This window comes from Crocodylus porosus, unplaced genomic scaffold (genome assembly GCF_001723895.1).
Source record: "Crocodylus porosus isolate Cpor-Errol unplaced genomic scaffold, CroPor_comp1, whole genome shotgun sequence".
Taxonomy (NCBI): domain Eukaryota; kingdom Metazoa; phylum Chordata; order Crocodylia; family Crocodylidae; genus Crocodylus; species Crocodylus porosus.
Genome location: NW_017728909.1, coordinates 60,754,405 through 60,779,096, shown reverse-complemented (window position 1 = coordinate 60,779,096; position 24,692 = coordinate 60,754,405). Strand labels below are relative to the sequence as shown.

Sequence of the window (24,692 nt, the reverse complement as noted above, 5' to 3'; positions counted from 1 at the left end):
CCTGCTAAAAGCAGATGCCTATTTGGCACTGTTTGGAATCCCATTTGCCATGTATATTTTGATTAATACTATGCTGGGTAATCTGCACTACGTGGTCTAGGTTCAGTAACCTCACTGTAAAATAATGAGCCTTCAAGAATAAAAAATATGTTCACTATAAAGTTGCATATTCTGAGAAGCACTGAACATATTCAAATGAAATGAAAAAAATGAGGCTCTCACCCAGTAAATTTGCTCAAAAGTGAAACTTACATTTCTCAATTTATATTTAGCTGTCAGTCTGTGCTCTGAATACTGGACGAGCCATCAACCTTTTGAATATGTTTTCTATAAATACCTTTTCTTCTCTGATTCAGCTGCCATTGAACTATGAGGAAGTCCTAGTCTTAAGGGAGCTTATAGCAACTGGGCTGCAGCCAATAGCAGTGGGTTCACTCACTAAGTAGTATCTTCAGAAAAAGGCCCAGCACTCATATTTTATAAAATATGTAACATGATTTACCCAAGGTTGTCAAAAGAGATGAATTTCAGCCAAATGCAGGGTAATAAATAGTAATATGTGCTGCATATAGTTGACTTATAACCCTTGGCATTTTGAAACAAAATTCTTTTGAGGAATTCATTTTATACGTCATAAACTTTCCTATTGTTTTTCCTGTTTTCACTGTCTTTGTCATGAGATTTCCTATGAAAAGTATTAGTGGAAACTGTAAATGAAGCAATATTTTTAATACTTACACAGGGCTTTACTTCCATGGTGTTCTTGAAATAAGAAAGTTAGTAGTGTAGAAAAATGATCTGTTTCATTAAACCTGAAAGTAGAAAAAAGAGCAATAAGGAAATATGCTTGTGATTTTCTTTTTTTTTATTTAATGATTATAAAAGTTGACAGGTGTTTTTTTTTTCATAATGTACTAGTATTGTTTTGAGGCACTGAATGATTTAATTTCTTCTTTTTACCAATCTAGAGCTAAAATGTTAAAATGTACCAAAGTGAAAGGTGCCAATGTTATTTCAGGGAAACACTTTTTTAAAACAAATATAGTTAATATTTTCCAGTGTATACTGGCTTAAAATCTTCCGGTATATCTAGAATTACAAATTTTGAACAACCATAAAATTAATATTCTTTGCTGCCTTCCTATATTCTAGAACAGACGGTCAAACATACGGCTTACAAGCTAGCTTTAGCCAGAGGAACCTAGCTATCCAGCCTGCTGGGCTACTGGCAAGCTACTGTAATCTGGGGACATGGCCTGCTACAGAATGTGGGGTCCTTCAGCCCTGCTGGCCATGATCATCATTGGTCAACTTGGCTTACCACCACAGCTACCCCTGGACTCCCACCACTGCCAGACACCTCGCACTCCTGCTGACCTGTCCTGAACCCCTCACCACCTCTGGGCCCACCACTGGACCCATCACTGCCTCTGAACCTGTTGCCACTGCTGTCACAGTTGCCACTGCCACAGTGGCCATGGTGGGTGCTTTTATGCCCCAAGCTAGATCTAGCATACAAAGAGGTCTATGGTCTGGATCTGGACCAGGGTCACTAGTAAGTTGGATATCCCTTCTCTAGAATTTAGGATGGCAAGGTCCTATTGGTATTCTACAGAAACAGTAATGGGTTGTCATAATGTACTAGATACTTACAGTTCCTAAAAAATGGCTACCGACATTTTAGAAAGTGTATTTCCTTTAAAATGGTCTTGAATTTTTAGATAACTTTCCAGGATGGTCCAACAAAGCTAATACTATATTGTCTTCGACCCTCACCTACTGAAACAGAGAAAAGAACAATGCTTATCCTCTCCAAAGAGAATGTATCTGTGATCCAGGCTAGCCAGTGCTTAAGGTAATAGGCTCATCTTTCTTCATATAGTCTACAAGCAGAAGAAATTAAAAGGAAAATAGTTTTGCATATTAATGACATGGAAATATACATGAACACAGACCATTCACTAGGTCACAAACTTAATAGTGTTAGCGCTGCAGTCACACACCCTGAGGTAGCTTGTACTATTATACGTTACCTTTAAAAATGTTATTTCAAGACTAAAACTACAGCATACCTCAAACAGGGAAATGACACAAGGGAAGAACTGATATCTCCATTGCTACACACAGCATATTTTAATCACATTTTTCTTATGTTAGCCTTCACAAATCAAGTTGCACAGGGGCTTGAAACTGAAAAGTCAGCAGACATACTGGCTAGGGGCAGACATTACACATAAACCAGTTTAAGTGATCAGAAACTGCTTTAAACCTGTAACAGAAGAGATGTTCAGCGCACATAAACCAGTTTGAGAAGGCTGAGACTGGTTTGAGATAAACCTGTAGTATCAGACTTAACTGATTTGGCTCAAACCAGTTTCTGTAATGTCTGTCCCTGGCCCCTTGCTGGTTTAAGATAAACCAAACACCCCCAGCATCCCAGCATGCTCTCTGGGCTGGGCAGGGCTCTCTGTTCCACAGCAGGGCTGGGCTCTCCCCTCTGCTCCCTGGCTGCAGCTCCAGCACAGACTGTGGGCTGTTCACCCCCTCCCCCTCAGCACTCCCTGCAAAGCAGGAATTCCCCCCTCCCCTCTGCCTTGTGGAGAGATGTCTGTGTATTAGCTAGCATGCTGGCTACAGTCCATGCTGAGTCAACAGGTAGAATGAACAAGCAGAATCAACAAGTAGCTGGTAATGTCCCTCTGTTGTTCTATCAGTTACCTGCTTGCCTAATCACAGCGTCCTGCTGAGGGCTGCTCCAGTGCCCCCCAGCTTCTAGCCTAAGCCATTACAGGCATGTGCCTGCATTTATGGGATGTCTGTCTGGTTACAAAACTGATTTAGCCTAGCCAAGTTAAACTAACCTGCAAAGATTGAATCAATTCAGTTTCAAGCTTTTGGATGTCTGTCCCTACCCACTAAGTCCAGTGCTAAAACTACTTGGCTCAATATGGCTGATGTGCCAGCAATATATCCTGTGTTAAGTGATTTGCCTACTATCCATTGTTTGCAAAAGATTCCCCTTACAAGCAGGAGAAATAACCTTTTTCCCATTCCCATGCTTGATCTTGCCCTTTTGCCTTTGTCAAAGATTAATGTTTTTCTCCTCTACTTTTCTGAAGCACAAGTCAATGTGATTGCATTTTTGCTTTCTTGTTTATTCACTAGCTTTACCAAATGTCAGTATAGGTACAAGAAGTTGGTTTCCTAATAAACCTATGCAATTTCTATTGAGTAGACAGTAGTAGAGTGTATAACACTATATATCCATATATATGTTATGTATATATATCCATATGCATGCTATAATATCCAAATCTCTCTGTTGCACCTGAGATTGTTTCTTTCTGCATACCATCCTGCTTCAGATTACATCTTCAGACGATTTTGTACTAGCTATCATTCCTTGTGATGGCCACCTTTCTTTGGATATGATATTCCATTACTCTATTTACCCAAAGCTGCTGTCCTTCACTTCTGCAAACTCTTTATATGATCACAGAAGTAGGAAAATTATTTTCATTTGATGCATAAGAAATATGGGAAATTATTTAAGAACTATACTGTATGGTTCTCTAACGTTGTATGTGTTTGCATTGTTATTCATTCTGACATGTTGAGTCATGCTTTTAAACGATTGTCAGAGGAATCTACCTTGTAAGATAGGAGTCCCTTCTTACTTCATAAATCTAAATAACTAAAGTTTATATGTTAACTAAATATAACCGCACCCTGGATTGCCTTGCTTACTACAGAGGATCCCAGATTCCACTGACCTGAGGAACCACTTTCATCTCCTAAGTAAAATGAGTAATGAATTGTACAAGTTACAGCAAATCAGAAGGGATCAATGACAATTAAATTTAATTTAAAAGCTCTTCGTATTCTTCTCATAACTTGCTAATAGGAGAGGTCAACAGAAGAACTGTCACCCCTTCATTGCTTGATAGGATTGCATTACAATTAAGTATTCTAGAAGGATTCAGAGAATACACATTCTGGGAGGCCCTTCTTTTTGTACAGACATCCCAAGAGTCCATCTCATCCCCTCTCTTTTCTGACATTTATGTGACAGCTGTGAAAGATTTTGAGGCAGTTGGTGTTAATGTACTGATGTTAAAGACACTCAATTCTGTTATACACTCAGCCTAACTCCTACAGTCTGCTTGTTGTCTTAGCATCTGGCCGTGGTAAAGTATTGGGCAGAAACCAGCTGGCCTAAACTCAATCCAGGCAAGGCAGTGGTAATACCTGTGGGCAATAAAAAGCATCTTCTGGAACTAAGAATTTTGACTGCTCCCTTGATGGAGTGAATATATATGGCCTAATGATATGATGGTAATATTTAAATTAGAGATTTTAAACAAAGCGATTCCTCCATAGTAAGAGGGGTCTTGCATTCACAGAACAGGGTGAAAATACTAGACAAACTGTCTAAAGGTTATATTTGTTTTTCATTTACAAAAAATCCTCTCTCATATAATGGAATATGATGTAAAAGGGGGAATACTTAGCAAACAAAGCTATATTAGAGGTATTCAATTGCTAGAAATATTTATACTTTTTTAACATGTCTAACTATATTGATCTCACAGCACAATGTTTAACTTTCATCTTTTGAAACAGGTTAAAAATCAGATTTTAAGGCCATAATTACCATTATAATGAAGTAGTTGGTATCTTTTCAATAAAACAAACACTAGAGCTTTCTGGTTGAGCTACAAAATAGCTTGGTCTGGAAGGAAGGACTTCTCCAGTAATTTTATAGAAAATACCTGATACTTGGGGGTAAATTTCCTCTTCAGAAGTATTCTTTTAGGACAACATGAAAAAATAATGAGCAAGAAAAGAATCTCAAACTTCCCTTAAGTTTTTAGTAAGGGCTCCATAATGCTCATCTAGTAGTTTACAAACTTGGGATTTATTGGCTATATCACTGCACATAGATGCTGAGGTGTTGAAGTGATTCAAGAGATTAGTAATGGAAAAAATTCTAGTCAGGTGGATAAATTATACTAATTCAAAATTAATCCACACAACTAGGAACTTTTTGGACAGCCTTCGCTGCAAACTCTAGGACTGGGGATGGAAAGTGAATGGTCCCCTAAAAATCATTAGAGGTCACTCCAAAATTGCATGGAGGTGTCTGTGGTAATGGGAAGAAGAATTTCACTTCCTGTGCTGTATTTACCCTAAGGGGATATGGTATCCATCACCAGGCTGAGGAACTCACATGGCTTTAATAATAATTATCATCATCATGATGATAATAACTGTATTAATCTGATGATTTTTCTGTACATTTTAAGGAAACATTTTCTGTTTGTTCAATGTACATCTCTATGGCATAATCTGGATTTTATCCAAGCACAGGAAATGGTAATTCACAGAGTTAATCAACAACATAGATAAAATATGGTAATTTTCTCCTCAAACACTAGTATATAAAAGTTTAAATAAGCTGATATTGATCTGAAAAACTACAGCAACTGCTTTATAAAAAATAGATTTGGAAGACCCAATCCTTTTTCACCTACTTTTATGTCTCTCTGTTTGGCAAGTATTGATTTTTGTAATGGGCCAGAATCAAATATAGTCGCTTTTTGTGCCTTTTTCTTCCTCAGCAGATCTATGAATAAACTTTGTTAGTTAACAAAGCAGACAAAAAATGAATAGAGAGGAGGTTTACACATTATGTATTTTTTTAGTTAACTGTTAGCTTTTTAAAAATTCAGAGCAAAAATTTCAGGCATAGATTTTAAAGAGCCTTGACTTTCAGAAGAGCTAAGTATTCGAAGTGGTTGCTAGGGTAATTTTTGGTTTTTATGACACACTGTAAACCGATTTTCTATGTCTTCCTAAAATGTAATGACAAGATGGACTTCTGCCCCAGGTTAAATGTGTAATTCATGAATACGAAACAGAAGGTATAGCTGTAATCTGTATATTTTTTCTGTAGTTTAAATTTTAACCTTAACTTGGAAATATCTATCAAGGATAAGGGTGTCAAGTCTGGAAGTTAGAGAACCAGGTTCATATTTTGCAGTTTGGCTTCTCTAAATGCAGGAAGAGTCAGATATGCAAAGGGAGACAACAAATTAGAAGAAAAAAAGCCTTTGACACTATATAAAAGGAAGTACCTTCTAAAACCAGTTCTCTCTAGAAAGATTCAGGCTCTATAACTTTTTCTTAAAGAAGCATGTTAGCACTATTTTTAACAAGTAAAACTCTTACTAAAATCCCTTCTTGCCCAGATTGATCACTGATTACTTTGTGTACAACTCCTACAAGGGAAAATGCACAAGGACAAGATAAGAGGACTGACAGATGTTCTTTGATTCATTCATTTGGAGGGAAGGGCATTTGGAAATGGCACTGGCACAGAATGACATTTGGAATAATGGCCTGTGATTCTGCTGGCACTTTTAGTGTTAAGCAAGTGATCTGCAAGGTAAAGTGGATTCACAGTCAGAGTCAGCACCAGTGCACAGGTCGCCCGTAAAAATAGAAGATTCCATTATTCTTCAGACTCCCTAGAGGGAGCAAGGTCTCTAGCATCATTACCAGGACTAAATCTGACTTTTCTACCTCCCCTAATTTCCTCCTAGTAATTATAGGTCAAGCACTCTTTTGTAAATTATAAAACCTTTGTTCTTATCAAAAATGAATAGCTGAAAAAAAATTATGAAAAGAGTCCTAGGAAAAAAATTTCAATTAGAAAACCAAGCTAATTTGGTATGACCAAAGACTGTCAGGCATACTGACAGTGCTCTATTATGCAGTCATTTGGGCTCTTTCAAATTAGTTATGTTAATGTCCTGTGAGTGAATGTAACACTTGGATGGGACAAGATTTCTGCAATTAATTTCTGCAGTCAGCGGAGAGACAAGCAAATTTATTTTCCCCCTCTCTGGGAATTGGTAGTGGAGGGTGTGAGGTAGAGAAAGTGCATTTAGGAACAGAGTACAAGCTAAACACAAGCCCTAAATAAAGCAGAAACAATGGGAGCCAATGCCTCCTCATTCATTCAATTGACAATGTTTTGCAGCTTAAACCTGTTTTATTAATTATGTTTGACATTTCCTTAATTAGTTTCATTTACACCAAATCAATCCCTACTGCTGTATGGCATCATTTATCATTTTGAAAAATTTGCATACTGAGTGCTGACTTTTTCTACTTAATTATACATTAAAAGTGTCAAGCGTGCTTGCTGCCTGGCATTATCTGCGCCAGAAAGGTTTGTGGCTGGACTGTGATGGTATTAATCATTAAGAGCCCCCAAGTGCTGCTGGGTAATATCTGGGGAGTAGAGTGGCTCTCATTTTAACGCTAGAGAGCAGAAGTGCTTTTGTAAAATGACCCAGAGCAAAAACAAAATAAATGACCTAAAACATCCGGTCTACTGTAATGCTTTGCTCTTTCAATAGAAATATGCTTTAGAAAAATATGTTTACTGTTAACTATTAGCTTCCTGTGTGCTGGAACTGCAGGAATAATTTTGCAGGTTAGCTGATATTTTGTCTGAATGGAAAATGTGACATTTCAGTTAAGTACACATTGATGGCTGACTAATAGGCCAACCAAAGCATGTATGTGTCACCTGTTTTTGGCTTTTATCCTAAATCCTTTTATAATCCTAACAATAGCAAAATACTGCCAGTTGTAAAAGCCTCACATCATATTACCTATAACTTATGGGAAGTCTCTTAGGAAATAATCAACAATTTTTCACCCTGTAAGTGAATACTGTCACATTCTCCAGGTGGTTGGAAAAGAATGGACTCTAGGCACAGTCATCCTAATGAGAAAAGAAATGAATGAGTGCAGGACACAGAATGCTGCATCCTTTACCTGTCTTGTTCAAAAATATTTATATGCTGCGTACAAGGATTTCAATGGCAAATCAGCACCAATGCTGACAACTCACGGGTGTGTTTCCATATCCAAATCACCAGTACAGTCAGCTGTGTTTGATCCGCTTCAACTAGCTGGCAATAGTATCCCTCATTGATACCTCTCCTAAAGTACTGTTTTCCAACCTCTGTGCCTCTCATTTATCTCTATGACAGACATATAAATGATCTTGTCTGTTAAAATGGTCATTTAAGGGTCAAGCTTACACCACTGAAGTCAATCTGAGTTTAGCCACTGAGTTCAACAGAACTTGAATCATACCCTTCATTAAGACATTAATCACATAGTCTTCAGATACTCAGGCCCTGGACAGGAACTAATAACCTTAGCTAGACTGAGAGACTGTCTATGTTCCCTTATTACCACCAGAAAGGCTTCCTCTCTTGACAACAGGTTACCAGGGCTGTTCTGCTAACTCAAACAAGCACATGCTAATTCTTCTGAATTAGGAAACAATTGCTGTTGGCCTCTTCCAAAAACATATCCATTTTTAAAATTTTGTTAACTTTATTAGTTTAATTTCACTTCCACATTGGTCACAACAATACATAATAGTGTTACAAGTCTGGGAGTATGATGGCAAGTTCTAAATTTTCAAGTTATAAATGTTGAATAACAAAGAATCCCCATTTATGTCTATAACTTTTTGTCCAGATATGTGAAGAGAACTGAAAGAGTTAAAGAACATGTTTTCTATATTGTACATCAGCCATGCTTGCATGCATGTCAAAACCCAAACTTACTGTGTTTAATATTCAAGTTCATTTTCAAATGCTTGCCCATTAACATAAAATATGCCATTTTGCAAGCCTGGTCAGAGAAATCTGTAACTAAATAATTTTCAAGTTTCCTTCATATCAAATGCATTATATGCAGTGTGAAATTATTTCCGCACGCTGTCCTTTATAGAAGAGTAGAAGAAGTACACACAATGTACTTGATAATGTTGTAAAATGTATTACAGACCTCAAAAGATACTGTATGCATGTACATTTATAAGTAATCTTAAAGAAGCAGTTAATTGTATATTTTAAGTTATACTTGACATGCTGTGAAATAAAATTCTAGTATTTGAAATTTGCAGCAGTATATTAACAATAAAGCATATAAAAAATCCTTCTTATTCCATCTTATACCAACACAGTATTATATTCTAGGCCCCCATACTCTTATATATCTGGCTATACAATGTGTCAAAATTACTGCAGAAGCCATAAGCATAAAAGAAGCCAGGAACGTATTAATTCATACACATTTTTAAGAACATTGCTTATAAAAATGTAATGGAAAAATCAAAGATGGAGACAACATGTGAAGTGTTTGCAATAAAATAGAGAATCATCAAAAACTTGCTTATTTTGAAGTTTCATTGGAAATTCTTAACTCACCAAAACTATGTCTGCATGTTCACTAAGCTCACTGAACCATCCTAAGTGGACCTAAATCCATTTATGGGTAAATCTGTTCATATGTCTAGTTTTAGAATGACACCAAGCAAGAGACAATAGGTTTAACTGTATGTGCTTCCAGATTCTGGGTGCACTCGAACACAGAACATAAAATTCAGAATAGTTCCAGGATTTCAGATCCAAAGGTATAATTTTATTTCAACTTTCTTTGCCCTTATTTTCTTGGTTTGACCCAATTCTCATATGAACTTTTGAAAGTGCAGAGTTTTATGTAAAAGAGCACGGTATGCCATTTTGAAAACCTTGGGATAATGTCATGGTCCCACCAAAATCAGTTGCAGTTTTACCATTGACTTCAGTGGGTCCAGTATTTTATACATCCTCACTTTTGTGCATTCAAACTTTCAGTTAAAACATTCATGAATTGAATGTTTTGGCACTGGATACCCTTGCCTTTTCCTGAAAGTGATTGAAATAATTTTCTTCCAAATTTAGATTCAAATGAGCACATGATAGACTAAATGCACCACAGCTAGATTGTAATAAACAAAATGCTATGTTCTGGCATACAGAGATAAGCACAGGTGCATTTATGTTTGAAGTAGAAGCCAAGATCCCACAATGTATATAGATTTGAAATTAACTAAGCACATATGGTGTTCTATTGAACTAAGTTAACAAGTGCATAAGGGTGTCTGCACATAGATTATCCTACTGAGCTTAATTGGATTACTCACATTGGTAACTATTCCCTGGATGAGGTCCCAAGTTTGAATCAACGTAAACTGTTTATCACCGCTTAGCAAGTCTTCACATGCATTAATGCACCATAAATGGTGCTACTACACAGTACACATCTTTTAGGCTAATTCTCCTCCACATTAGAGCACTAGCATGGCTTTTGCCATGACACACTAATGCACAGTAGAATGAATCTGCTGCACTTTTGGTGTGTCATGTAGACACTCCCGCTGAGTATCAAATCAGGCAAATTGGACATTTTTAATTAATGTAGTTTTGCATCTGCAAGCAGAAAGAACCTGAATGAATTGATGAAGGTGGGGAAAGGTTGGGTTTGTTTGGAGGTTTGTTGGGGTTTTTTTCTGTTTGTTTTTTTTTTTTGGGGGGGGGGGGGTTGGTTTACTTATTTTAACTCAAATATGGCCAAAGAAAAAATTGTTAAACTTTCCCAAAATGCCTTGAGACTAAGAACAAACTTGGAAAAAACCTGACTGAAATATAATATTTTCTGAACATTTGTAAAAGAGATCATGCTTCTAATTCTGACTCAAGTAAATCATCTCTATTAAAAAAAACCCCACACATTTAATTAAGATCATTAGCTAAATCAGGGCTGTCCAACTTCTGAGCAGCTGGGCCACACACTATACCATGTGTTCTCTACCTCTCAGCCTGGTATGTGAAGCTCCCTGCTGTGCTGTGCTGCACCACATACCCCTGCTACATTGCACTGTGCCCCATCACATGCCCCTCCCCACAACATGCCCTTGTAATGTGCCACTCCTTACTGCACTGCACTATACTATATGGGCCTGCCCACCCTGTCAAAACTGAGTCTGCAGGGCCTTCCAAACCACTAAGCTGCAGGCTCCCTCAGTTCTAAGGGCTATGCAATCCCACCCCTAGACACAAGGGAGGCAGTGGAAGCAAGAGGGGCAACCTGGAGAGTCTGGTGGCAGCAGAAGAGCAATGAGGGGAGCAGCACCTGGACTGGGTCACAAATTAACCTTTCAGGACCAAGACATCACTGGCTGGACTGCCCTGATCACTGCAGGTCACTGGTTGGACAGTGTTGATCTAAATAATTCTTGTTCTACAACTGATTCCTGTGTATTTCATTTCCAGTATTGTCAAACTTTAACTATGCAGGATTCAGTAAGTCAAATAATCATGTGGTATGATTTCTTTAACAGAAATTGTGAGTGCCTATACACATGCTTGGAGGCTAATTAGAGCAGTTCCTAGAGAACCACTTTAATTAAAATGCCATAGGTGTCACATGCATTAAGCCCCTGCATGTCTAAAAATGGCTGTGAGATGCAATAACTAAAACTCATTCAGTGAGATTTAGTTAAAGTGTTCCAGTGGTCATTTTTAAACCTGCAGGGGCCAATACAAGTGATGCTGCAGCAATACTAAAGCATTCTAAGTAGAAAGAAGAGAAGAATCGATTAATCAAGTCTGATCCAATGCATTCTAATTAGAATATGTCAAAGCATGTGTATAGGCAGCCTTTACTTCTAGAAATTAGATTCACAGTTTGCGTGTTCATAGAAAAGAAATTTGTTTTTACATAAATGGGCCCTGGTTTTAATCTCACACAGATATTATACCATATAAACATACATGAGGGTATTGTTCTTCAATATCTACTTGGAATTTGTTGTGTCAATGATCATTTTTTTCCAACAATCTAACTCACTAGAATAATTGCACAAAGTTAATTGAAAATGGATACAAAAACATTCAAAAAGAACGTGTTTAAGAATCTGATTATTGCCACAAATTAGTAGCAATTATCACCTACTTCTGGATACATGATTTTATAATGAAATTATTCGGAGTCACAACTTCTACAGCTACTACAGCATTAAAATATTTATGTAAACTAAGTGCAGTCAGATGATATTTGGAGCCAAACATTTAAAGAGGCCTCAGCCAAACAGAAACCTCACTGTCTTTAGTACCTTCCTATTAATTAGTTCTAGACAGCTACATCCTGAGCTTGCTTAGTGTAGGCAGTGCGAAGTGTAGTCCTGTGCGAAGCAGCTAGCATTCACTTTGGATTCAGCCAATTCAGGGGACAGTGATTTGATTCAGTGATTCAAATCACTGTCCCAAATAGATTCGACCAAATCTGATTTGGAGATTTGATTGCTGATGAATCTCTGAATTGTCCAGGCCCATACCCCACCTGTCCCAGGTCCTGGTTCTTTGAGGGGAAAAAAGCCCTGACTCACCAGGTGCTGCTGGGCAGGGGGTGATCCCCACTGCCCCCACTTCATGGGAGGCTCTGCACGAGTCCCCTGGCCCTCCCCCACATCCCCCTCATGGCTGCCCTGCCTGCCCCAGCTCTGGACCTTTAAGGAGAAAAAACAAAAACCCTGAACTCACTATTCCCACCTGGCAGGGTGGTGATCCCTTCTGCCCCTCACTTCCCTGTGCCACATGGAGGCCTCTGCATGAGCCTCCTGAAGCCCCAAGGCTGCTGCAGGAGCCAGTGAACCTGGAGTTTTTCTCTTTCTTTTTTTTTCTGAAAGGGACAAAGCTGGGGCAAGCAGGGCAGCCATGGGGGGGGCTATGAGAGGGGGCAGGGGCCTTGTAACAGAGCCCCCCATGCAGCATGGGGCAGTGGGGGGGAAGCAGGGATTGCCCTCTCACCTGGCAGCCCCTACCCGGTGAGTGGGGGGAGTTTAAAGCACCAGGAGCTGGGGCAGGCAGGGCAGTCATGAGGGGTCTGGGGGAATGGGTGGAGGTTGGAGGGGCTGGGGGAGCAAGCAGGGGATAGGGGCTGATGGGGTCCCCACATGGTCCCCTCCTCTCTTCTCCAGGCCCCCCTCATCCCCGGCCCCTACTTACCAGCACAGAGTCTGGCTCCAGCTCCCTACTGCAGCTGGCAGGGACTGCCCGAATCATCAAAGCTCTCCAAATCTGTTCTGAAGATTTGGAGAGCTTTGAATCAATTTGGACCTTTTTATTGGTCCCCTGATTCAATTCAGATTTGGAGATTCAACCACCAAATCGGGCCAAATCTCCTCCAAATTGAAACAGCACCCAAAGCGTCTCACTGCCCTAGTAGGCAGCTCCTTATTAAGTGTATGTGCTGTTTGGAATCTGTCCAACTCTCCCCATTGTATAGTGAGCTTATGTGCCTCACTGAATAGGTATGTCCATACAAAACAATGCACAGGTCAGTATTATGCAGAGGTGCACGTGAGCTAGCTCAGACTACAGAAGTGGTATTTAAATAGTGGTCCCCCAAGCTAATTTACTAAAAGGCTTTTAGGTGTCTGACTCCTAATAGAATACACAGTCCCAAGTTAGGTATCTAAGCTCTCCACAAACTGTATGGAGAGAGTTAAGTGCCTAAGTTCACAAGAGTTAGCATGCAAAGAATGAAGCAACCTAAATTAGTCAACAGAAAATGCTCTTAGGGTCTTAGGTTCATAGTTGGTAGGGTCAGAAGGGACCTAAGCAGATCATCTAGTCTGACCCACTGCCATAGGCAAGAAAGGATGCTGGGGTCAAATGACCCCAGCTAGATGGCTGTCTAGCCTTCTTTTGAAGACCACCAGGGTAGGGGCAAGCACCACTTCCCTTGGAAGTTGGTTCTAGATCCTAGCTACCCTGACAGTGAAGTAGTGTCTCCTGATAACTAGTCTGAATCTACTCTCAGTCAACTTATGGCCATTGTTCCTTGTTACACCTGGTAGTGCTCAGGGGAACAGGGACTCTCCCATTGCCTGCTGGTCCCCCTTGGCAAGTTTATAGGTGGCCATCAAATCCCCTCTCAGCCTTCTTTTGTGGAGGCTGAACAGGTTCAGGTCCCATAGCCTCTCCTCATAGGCCCTGCCATGCTGCCCCCTGATCATGCAAGTGGTCATCCTCTGGACCCTATCGATGCTGCCCACATCCCTCCTGAAGTGTGGTGCCCAGAACTAGATGCAGTATTCCAATCATGGCCTGACCAATGTCACATAGAGGGGAAGGATCACCTCCTTGGACGTGCTCGTGATGCATCTATGGATGCATGAGAAATTGCAGTTAGCCTTCCTGTCCCTGTCCATGGTGGCCAGTGTTCATCTTGGAATCAATAGTGGAGTCTCTGTGCTGACAAGAAGGGAGTTCTCCAGCCTGTAGGTATGCTGCTGGTTCTTCCTCCCCAGGTGCAACACCTTGCACTTGTCCATATTGAAACCCATCCTATTCTCATCTGCCCACCTGTGTAATGTGTCGAGATCTAGTTGTAGCCTGTCCCTGTCTTCTAGCATGCTCACTTCTCCCCACATCTTAGTGTCATCTGCAAACTTGAATCGCTGGTGAAGATATTGAACACTGTGGGCCCGAGGACCAAGCCCTGGGGAACCCCACTGTCCACATTTCTCCAGGTCAAAAATGACCCATCCACCACCTCTCTCTGGATGTGGCCCTCCAGCCAATTAACAACCCATCCAACTGTGTAGGCATTGACACCACAGACGCCTAATTTTTTAACGAGGATGGGGTGAGAGATAGTGTCACAGGCTTTCCTAAAGTCCAGGAAAACTACATCCACCATGACACCTATCTTGTGCTTCCCTTACTTGTGATTCACAACTTTGGGCCTTTCCTGGAATCAGACATTAAAAACATAGTAGTAGAGCAGCAGCAGATGGTGGAACCCCTAACTTATTAAATAGTTCAGTTGTTTAAAGAACTTACTCAGGATGTGAGCAGACTTGGTTTCATTTCCCTCCAACTCCTCGGGGGTTCTCAACCTGCGTCTTCCACACAACTACTCTGACCATCTGGCTGCAAAGTGCTTAGTGATAAGTTTATTTCAGTCTCTCCTGTTGAATCTGTTTGAGTTTTCCTGGAGTTCTTAAATAGTTATGTGAGTGGAGAGGTTGAGGAGAAGAGTGAAAGAAAATGTAACTCTGGACTAATTAAATATTTAGAAAGGAAGGCAGGGCAGGGGATGCAAGTGACCCTATGGCTTAGTGGTTCAGACATTCACCTGGGAACAGAGACACTTAGATTTCTACCCCTTTTCCAAAGAATGCTTAAATATTCATGTAATTAAATGAATATTTGAGGCAGGGACTGAAACCTAGATCTACCCTTTCCAAGTGAATGCTATAACTAGTAGGCTGCAGAGCTGCTTTATTAAGCAAAATGAATACAGGTTTTGTTTACTGCCCAATCTGGCAGGTGTTCTCATATGTGGTCAGAATCGAATTTAGGCAGCTAAATTGGCAGATGCACTTTACTAAAAAAACCACTGGTGTCTAGACATAATAGGAGTTTCAAGGGGGGAGTCGGTAGCTGAGCAGAGATTTTGAAATTCTGAATACTGGACTGAGGCCACCTACAGGACAGAGTAGATATATTCTGGTGTCCTACAGCCAAGGCTAGCATCCTAATCTTTGAAAAAGGCCTCAGATAACCTAGGTGACAAGGATCCGATGCAATCATAAAAAGGTGTTTCAAGGCTAAGAAATATTTTTTTCTATTTTTTATTTTCATTAGCAATTACATGCGTTTGAGGTCTCCCCTTTATCCAACATAGTTTTTTTCCATACAGCTGTCTCTGATTTCCAGCAGTGTTGTGAATTATACTGGGTGCAGTTAAATCACAGTTGCTTTTCTGTGAAGAAAACTGTGTGCTGACATTGTAGCACTTCATTTAATACCATTTTACATTGTAATTTCAAATTGTTCTCTGTTCACTAGCAACTTTAATTTCTTGACATAATACAAGAATTTGGGAAATCCTTTTGCGTGTCTGCCAAGACATTATTTTTCAGTAATTTCAGATTGTTTCTAGCTCATAGAGAAGGCTGAAAAGGATGTTTCAATCCTTCTATCCTTTCCAATCAGCCCTACATGCCATGCTTCACAGGTAAAATGTTTTTCTCCCATGCATTTAAAGAAAGTGTAGAACAAGTAGAACCAGGCAAAGATTAGTAGATACAAGATGTGGTGGCTTTAGCTTTGTAATGTGATCCTTCTCCCCTCAGAAGCATCCCCATTTCCATCCATTTTTCCTTAGTATATCTGTTCTCCAAGTATTATAGGTGAGTATGGGAATACGGTACCAATTAAAAGTATTATTTCTTCTACAGAGCAAAGTATCCTCCAGAGATCTGTAGTCATGAGATTTAAAATAATGTCTCTATACTGCAAGGTAGAGTTATAATAAAATAACTTCATATTTAAAAAGAGATCACATTAACCAGTGAGAGATGTGACACATTTTAAAATGTATTTTAAAATAAAATGTACCAGGGACAAAGCCTTAAAATTATATAAAATAAATAAATATAACAAAAGAGGACTGAATCACCAAAATTGAGAATAGGCTTTGTCACAGAGTCAAGGAGAATTCTGAATTCCTAGGTATGCAAAAAAAAAAAAAAAAAAAAAAAAGCAGACGGTAGTACTTTCTAAAAGTACTTAATGAACTCTATATCTCAAGAGGCAGGACTGACCTGAGGCTGGCTACTATCATTTCCACTGCTTTGGAAGGAAGATCCTTTATTTGACCTTCAAGTTACAATTCTTACAAAAAATAGCAACATTAAATATATAAAGACAAGTAATCCACCAAAGTTATATTTTCCTGACTAACCTGTTGGTAAAAAAATAAAGCTAACAAAGAGAAAGTAATCTTTGCATAAGATTCTGCTCCATCATTGATAGGGAAAATTGAAAAAATATTTAAATAGAGCTTAGAAAATAAGACTTCATAAAAACAAAGAGACAAATCCTGTTTACTTTGCAAAAGTGAGGTCTGTCATTGAAAATGGGATTACTTATGGGTGACTTTTGTTCCTGTGTAGAGAAAAGATGTAAAATCTCTGCACCACATATTTTACTCTTCATTAAACAAAATATGAGTGAACGAGTCTCTGCACAACAGTGAAATCCACCTGGTATGAATGATGGGACTGGAATGTAGCTATAGACCCCCAGTCTAGTAAAATTTTTACTTATCAGCTTCCATGCTTTGTTTGATCAGCACAGAGGAAGAAAACCGTGTAAGGAGAAAAACATATATATAAAGGAATAGCAGGAAAAAGTTTAGAAAAACTTTATAGAGGAATATCTCGCTCTTCTTCACCTTTAAAGGAGGAATTAATACAGAATACATAAAACTGCACCTAACGGATAATTTGTGGACCTAACAATAATAATTTGGCCTGTTACTAGAGATGCACCAATACATTGGTCCATATCATATTGGCACTGATAAAAGGAAAATTGACATGGAAAATTGACATTATCAGCAATCAGCTTTTTTTGGCTGTCGATGATAACGTCACCAATAATGTTTCAGATAAATGCCCAGCAGTTTGGAGAGCAGTACTGGCTGGTAAGTTTGTTGGGGAGGAAGAAGTGGGGCGAGGGAAAGGGTCTGTGGGGCAGATTGAGATGCCCATGGTGAAAGTGGAGGGAGGCTTGGGTTGGGACAGGGCAGGACAAGGAGAGACAGGATGGAGCCCCAAGTGGTGGGGGAGGGGTCAGGTCCTGTTGCTATGTGCACCCCCAGAGGGAACGGGGGAACATGACCTCAGGATCAGTGCGCTTGGTACGGGCAGGCTGCCACTGTGGGCTGGGGCTGGCACTGGGCTCTTTCCAGCAGGAGGGCTTGGCCAGGGCTGCAATTGGGGTGGGTTGTGACAGTTATGGGGAGCCCCACTTCCAGTGCCACTGATGCCCAGCCCAACTCCCCGCCAGGAAGAGGCCAGCACCCCGACCCCAACCCACAGTGGCAACCTGCCTACCAGCCGAACACTGCTCTCCAAGCTTCTGGATGCATATGGGCAATCAAATCAGTATCAGCTGATATGGCTCATTAATAATTGGCTATTAGCATCAGGCCAGAAAATCTTTATCGATTCACCCCCTACCTGTCACAGGTAGTCATTACTTGCTACGGTTCTTGGAAAGCATCAACTCTGATAAATGAATGGTGTCTCTCAAAAATGAATAAATAGATTTACATTCTTATCTAGACATTGACAAAAATATCCTTCTATTGTACTTCAATATAAGATTCTTTCTAGTACTGTAAAAATCCAATATTTGTTGACTCAACAGTATTTTACCTCTTATCAGCTGGCTTCTCATGTGGATTTTGGATATGTTACACAAATAAATGATATAATAAATTATGCTCTGAAAAATTATAATTTATGAGAGAACATGAAAAAAATAGAATTTTAAAAAGTTAACATTTCATAAATAAATAATTTTATAAATTCTCGACAATATTTTTTTCTACCCTTGTAAACTTTATTTCTCTCTTCTGTTCCATGAAATAAGTATGACCCCTTACAAATAAATAACTCCCAGGTCCTGAAATTCGTATATTTGAATGAAAATGTGAATGGCTTGCTCTTCTAGCTTTCCTCTTTGAAAATCTAAATCTTTTAACTCAGTTATTAACTTTGTATTTTCCTTTTTCATTAAATCAATTATAATATTCATATAGGAAAAAACCGTGTTATGAATATATAATTAAGCAGACAGATAGAGCAATGTATCAATCTAAAGTTTGGCAGAAGGCTGGGCAGGGTGGCACCTTTAGCCTATAAGGTTAAGTACAGGCATTCAAGAAGCCTAACTTTCAAGCTTTACTCTAAGCACCCAAGGTTAAGTCAGAAGGAAGCAGAAAAACATGTTACTCCTTGTGGGGGGAGGGCTTGAAGCCTGCCTGCACAGCCCAACCCCAGAAGGTGGGGTGGGGCCCTCACATGTCTCCCAACATAACCTGTGGGCTCCCTGGGCTGCTGAAGACTCCCAAGCACAGCCAAAAGTTTGAGCCAACCATTGTTTGGCTGCCAGGTGTGGGACACCGTGCCCCCAAACCCTGCCATTTTGAAGCCTGAGTCCTTTGTCTGTGTGCATGTGTGTCTTAGATGCCTAGGTTGTGGGGGGGGGGGGTGTATACATGCACGCGTTCAGGATGTCTGTGTTCTGTGCATGTGTCTGTGTGCACATGTGTTCAGGATGCCTCAGCTCTGTGTGTTTGAGTGCATGCGTGTGTGTGTGTGTGCACCTCACATGCATGCATGGACACACACACACACAGATCCCAAGTGTCTGGGGCATGACTGGGCCACCAACTTTCATGCAGCTGATGAGGATGATGCCCACATCTTGCATAACTCTGTTCTCTCAGGTGATGGAAAGCAGGCACTATGCTCCCAGGGTCCCTGATTTCATCAGTTAGATCATCACCCCCTCCCACACCCCCAATCTTCATCAGGGAACAAGCATAACTCCTCCTTCCCTGGCTCATGAAGCCCTGTGTGGGACAGTGAGACTGCTGGAAGGAGCACTTCAGCCATGGACCAAGCCTGGTCCAGCAAGCACATGTGGTGCAGGGATGGGGGAGAGGGCAAGTCACCAATGTGTGTTTTTCTGGCCCTGTACTGCAGCACAGCATCCATAGCTACAAAGCCCTGGCCAACTCCCTCCCCACCTGCATGAACCAGGAGCCCTCCCTGGATGAGTAAGGTTGGAGGTCTTTCAATGAACCTGTTGTGGGAGTGGACCATGCATCTCCAGCCCCTCTGGCCTTATGTTCTGGACATTATTGCCCATGCCATCGCCCTTCCCTTCTTCTTCCCCAACTGCCCCAGGAGCGCACACCAGGGTGCAGGGGAATGCAGTGAAAGGAAGAGTTGTGCCTCATTTTAATCAAATGTTGAAGCTGCCAAACTTTAAGTGTGTTTATTAAACAAAAATTGTGCAAGGTTGCCCACTCCAGAACTTGTAAACTTCTCAGTTAACATTGAGAGAGTGAGGAAAGACCCTGGCTGCACCGGGTAGTTATGACATTGATGGGGGGGAAGGGGCCAGGGCAGCCATGGGGGCTCAACTTAACAAACACAAAACCTTGGGATAACAGAAGGAATGCTGCAGGCAAAACTGCCACCCCTTGGTTTAGTTAAATGTTGCAGCAGCTATATTTTTTGTGTGCATATTAAAACTGTGGAATGTTGCCCATTCCAGAACTTAGATCAGAGTCCAGGGGGCTGCCATTCCTTGCAGAGGATGCACTGCTCCCCAGCAGCAGGACCCAGGTCTACAGTGGCCTGTCCTGATGGGTTTGCGGAATGATCCCCCCCACGTCGCATTCTCTTTGGGGCCAGTGCCTATGCCAGCAACTGGCAGCTGCAGGGGGTAGCAAGTTGGCCCTGGAAGGGGGGCTGAGTCGGTGATAGCCCTAGCATTGGGCCTGGTCTCCTTCTCCCCCATTGCTTTTTCCCAGAGTGGGCCCCACCAGACACCTTCCTGGCTTCTTGTATCAGGAGCCAGTGGCTCCCATGCACCATACCTCATGTTTCAGGAATTCCCCCAACATGTCCCAATCAATATGCAGTATGTGGTCACCATCCAAGACTCCACCCCCCCACCCCTGTATTGGACTCACAGGCATGTCACACCAAGGAGGAATCCCTGGAGTGGGGTTCTCCATTCTGGGGGGAGGGAGGCAGCAGCCTGCCACACCATGGCTGTCCAGGAGGGCAACAGTCTCTCCAAAGGTGGTTGCACTGACACCACTTGAGTATCATCATAGATGGATCCCAAACAGTCTTTCACCCTGTCTATAAGCTCTTCATCCTGGTGCTGTGACTCTCAGCTCCATAGCAGCATCAGTGGCCTTCCTCAAAGAATAATTGGCTAACTGTAGTCTTCATTCTTTGACTTTCACAATGCATACCTGGGCATAGGCTACTCATTTAAGTGCTGCAGTACCACAGATGCATGCAGTCATCAAAATATCCATTCAAACCTGCCACATCGAGGGTCCAATTTGGTTCTCATGCCACTGGTGCCATCTACACACATTTCTGCCTCTCTGCAGGTGCCTGGGTGACAATTCTAGATCCAGCATCTTGAACACAAGTGTGGAGCCTGCAGACAAGGGAGACACAGAAGGACCTCTGGTGAGTCCCCTGTCCAGACCATTTCTCCCACTCAGGGCCAGAAGCTGTGCAGCTGCTGATGACCCAGCACTGACCATGGAACAGAACACCCACATTACCCTTCCAGCAGGGAAAACCCAGATGCCTGGATTCCAACTCCCTTTTGTTGGAGCTGGGAAGGCTGAGAAACCCAAGCATCAGGGCCCAGAGGCATGAGCCTTCTCCATTTCTCTGGGAGGCAATGAAGGGAGTGGAGGGTTTTGTTAGGGAGAATTCCCACATTCCCCTGTGCCATTCCTGCAGAGGGGCTTATTCATAGCTGCTCTGCCAAATGGTGCCTGGAGGACTGCCAGGAAAAAATGCAGTTTCACCTGTTTGTGGACACTTCAAAACAACAATGTACAAAATGAACATTCTGGACAGCCCCTGGTGTGAACTTGGTGTTCATTTAATCAAAAGCTGAAATCCTTACAAATGCCCAAACAGGGTAGATGGAATATACACACTGAGTGATAATACCAGGCAGTGGCTCATACCTGGTTGGAGGGAACAAGTTTAATGGTGGAGGAGGATTGGAAATGGAGACTTTACTAACTCGTGTTAGTGACAGACTGGTGACAGGACTAACCCAGTGCTTGGGCAAATGAGTCAAGTTCTGGCCTAGGCTAGACTGCTGCACCACAAAGAGCAGTGAGTGGGGTGCCACAAAGCCCCATGGGTTGCCAGCAGAATGTAACCTAATATGAATTGTGATGGAATCTGGTACAGATGTTCATTATAGCGCCCTAACTTACAGCACTGAAATCTGATAGTCTCCAGCTAGGGTTATCTTAGAGAAAGCTCCAGCATTTTTACAGCACTTTATATGCTCTGGCTGTCTGTTCAGTTATGGCTGTAGAGTGCTTTCTATGCACCTACCATGCAATAAGTGTAACTTCTGTACCTGGCCTGAAGCTCATGCCTCTCTAAACAAGTTAGTGTTTATATAAGGTGCTACCCTGCCGAACTTTGATACTGAATATATATTGATGTTGATGTTGTACGTATTAGGGGTGTGTGAAACAGGCCGTATTTGATTTGGATTCAGATTCAGTCCAAATCGGGGACAGTGATTGGATTTGTTGATTTGGATCACTGTCCCCAATTCAATTTGGCTGAATCAAAATCTAAAGATTCGATGCCAGTTTGGAGAATCAGAGATTCGGCCATAGAGACAGAGTGAAATGTTTTTTCTACATACCTCAAGGTACCAGATGTGGCTCATGAAAGCTGTGATGCTGGGGCAGATGGAGCATCCTACAGGAGTGGGGGGGGGGCCTGCACCCTGCATGCTTGGTGGCAAACCTGGAAGTGGAAGTACTTCCAGTCCACTTCCAAGTCCACTGGGGAGCTTGCAAGGCCCTCCTGGGACCCCTGAGCTTGGCAGTCAGCCACAGGGGGGCCCTGGGTGCCCCCCCAGACCCAGGAGGCACCAGTCACTGAGCCAGGAGGAGGTGGGGGAGGGGCAGACTCCCCGACATATTCAGAAGTGGACTGGAAGTGCTTCTGATCCACTCCCAGGTCTGCTGCTGAGCATGCTGAGGAAGCCCCCATGTTCCTGTGGGATGCTTCATCTGCCCCAGCATCTCAGCATTCTTGAGGTACCTTCTGGTACCTTGAGGTATATAGAAAAAAACATTTAAAGCTGTGTCTATGTCCAAATCACCAAATCTTTCTGAATCTCTCCAAATTGATTTGGAGGGTTCCAATTTGATTCAGAGAGATTAAAGGGTCTCCTGATTTGATTTGGATTCAGAAATTCAGCCACCAAATTGGGCCAAATCTCTGCTGAATCAAATCAGGGCCCAAAGCTTCTTACAGCACTAATATATATATGACATTCCAGGAAGGCTGCTGAATGCCAGAAGCCTAGACAGCTAGTCCTAGACATTATAGACAGGTTGATCATGCTTGTTGAGCTCATAGATTACTACTATTCATTTATATGAGTACAAATGATACTGTCATGTGTGACCATAAGCAATACAAAGTCCAGGAAGTGAAGGTGCATGAATTGGGAGAGACACATATTGGAGATGAGTACGTGACTCCACAGAAATCTCTCCAGAATGGATTTGACTTTCTTGGCCATGGAATGATAGTGCTGGAGTGATAGAAACATGTAAGAGGCAAGGACCAGTCCAGTAAGAGATATCACCAATAAAAATCCTTGTCCCTTGACTGTAGAATGGTATTGCAAGATGGAGATCAGAGATGGGGTTTGTCTAATAAAGAAAGGAAAAGCATTTTTGTATATAGACTTGGTAAGTAATGTGTACAATTTTGAATTAGGTTTAATCAGACATGACAAGTCCACAGTTTTAGGTTTACTGTAAAACATCAAACCAGGAAGATCAAGATGAAGCTTTTAGTGAACGTAAGATATCATGGAAAGCAGACCTAAGGGAGAAAAAAAAGGGAATCCAGAAGAGTTAGCAGTTTCTAAAATAAACAATATTAATCTAAAGCACAGGATAGATAATAAATGTAGCAAGAGACCAGCCTGGCTAAATCATGATCTTAACCTGAAATTCAAGAAGGAATTGTATAGAAATGTGCAAAGTATAAAAGACTACACAAGCAGATAGGTACAAAATCAGAAAGGCCAAGGTAAAAATAAGATACCCTTAATGCCAGTTACAAGTTGTATCAACAAAACATTCTATAAGTCATGAGCGACTGGTGCTGCCTTAATCAGGGGGGCACATGCCCCCCCTACGACCAGTCCTGCCAACCGAGGAGCGGCCCACTTGGCCGATCCTGCTGGCTGGGGGGTGGTCCCCTGTGGGCAACCCCACAACAGTTGATCTCTGCAGCCATTTCCAGGAGTGCTGCAGCCACTTCTTGGAGCAAGCACCAGCTGGTCACTGCAGCCACTTCCAGAAGTGGCCACAGTCACTCCTGGAAGCAGCTGCAGCAATTGCAGTGATCAGCTGGCGCTTGCAGGGAGGGCACCAGCCCTCCTGCCTGCCCCCCTTGCCCATTGCCTAAGCAGCAAGCGTGGCTGACCAGGGGGTGCACCAGAGCTTTCAGGGGGTGCATGTGCACCCCCGTGCAAGCCCTCTGGGTCTCCACCACTATAAGTCCATTAGTTATCTGAGGAAGACAGCAAAATACCTGGTCCACTTCTCTATGGGAGGAAAAAGCTAATAACAGATGATGCTTAGAAACCAAAGTGTTTAAGGTCTTTTTTGATTCAGCCTTCACTAGGAAGTCTAAATGTTGCCAGATGGTGAAATTAGCATTCTGGAACTAAACTGAAGCTGAAATAGCAGAAACACAAACTAGAGGATACTTATATAAATTAGATATTTTCAAATGGGCTTTTCCTGATCAAATTTATACAATATTTAAGGAACTGGCTGAAAAAAATCTTAGCACTATTAGCAATTATGAGTGAAACCTCATAGAGAATGGATAACATTTAAAAGTCTGGACAAATATAAATATAATGCCTAGATTTAAAAAAGGGAAAAGGAACACTTTGTGAATTGCAGAGCAGCCTAATATCAATTTCCAAAAGGACTCTAGAACAAATAATCAAACCATCTTTTGCAACTACCAAAAAAGTAATAATCAACATAGACTTGTCAAAAAGAAATGAAGTCAAAGCAGCAAATTTCTTTCTAGGGAAGTATAACGGACCTGTGGATAAAGGAGATGAAGTAGA

General features: G+C 41.4%; 1 long non-coding RNA gene across 1 annotated transcript; it reads right to left on the bottom strand.

Moving 5' to 3' along the window:
- Positions 1-736: 736 nt before the first annotated feature.
- On the bottom strand, positions 737-21,275 carry LOC109308103. Its single transcript, XR_002100472.1, has 3 exons — positions 20,488-21,275; positions 1,777-1,883; positions 737-812 (listed from the first exon to the last, which is right to left on the bottom strand). It is a non-coding gene; the product is annotated as an uncharacterized LOC109308103 (long non-coding RNA).
- Positions 21,276-24,692: the final 3,417 nt, after the last annotated feature.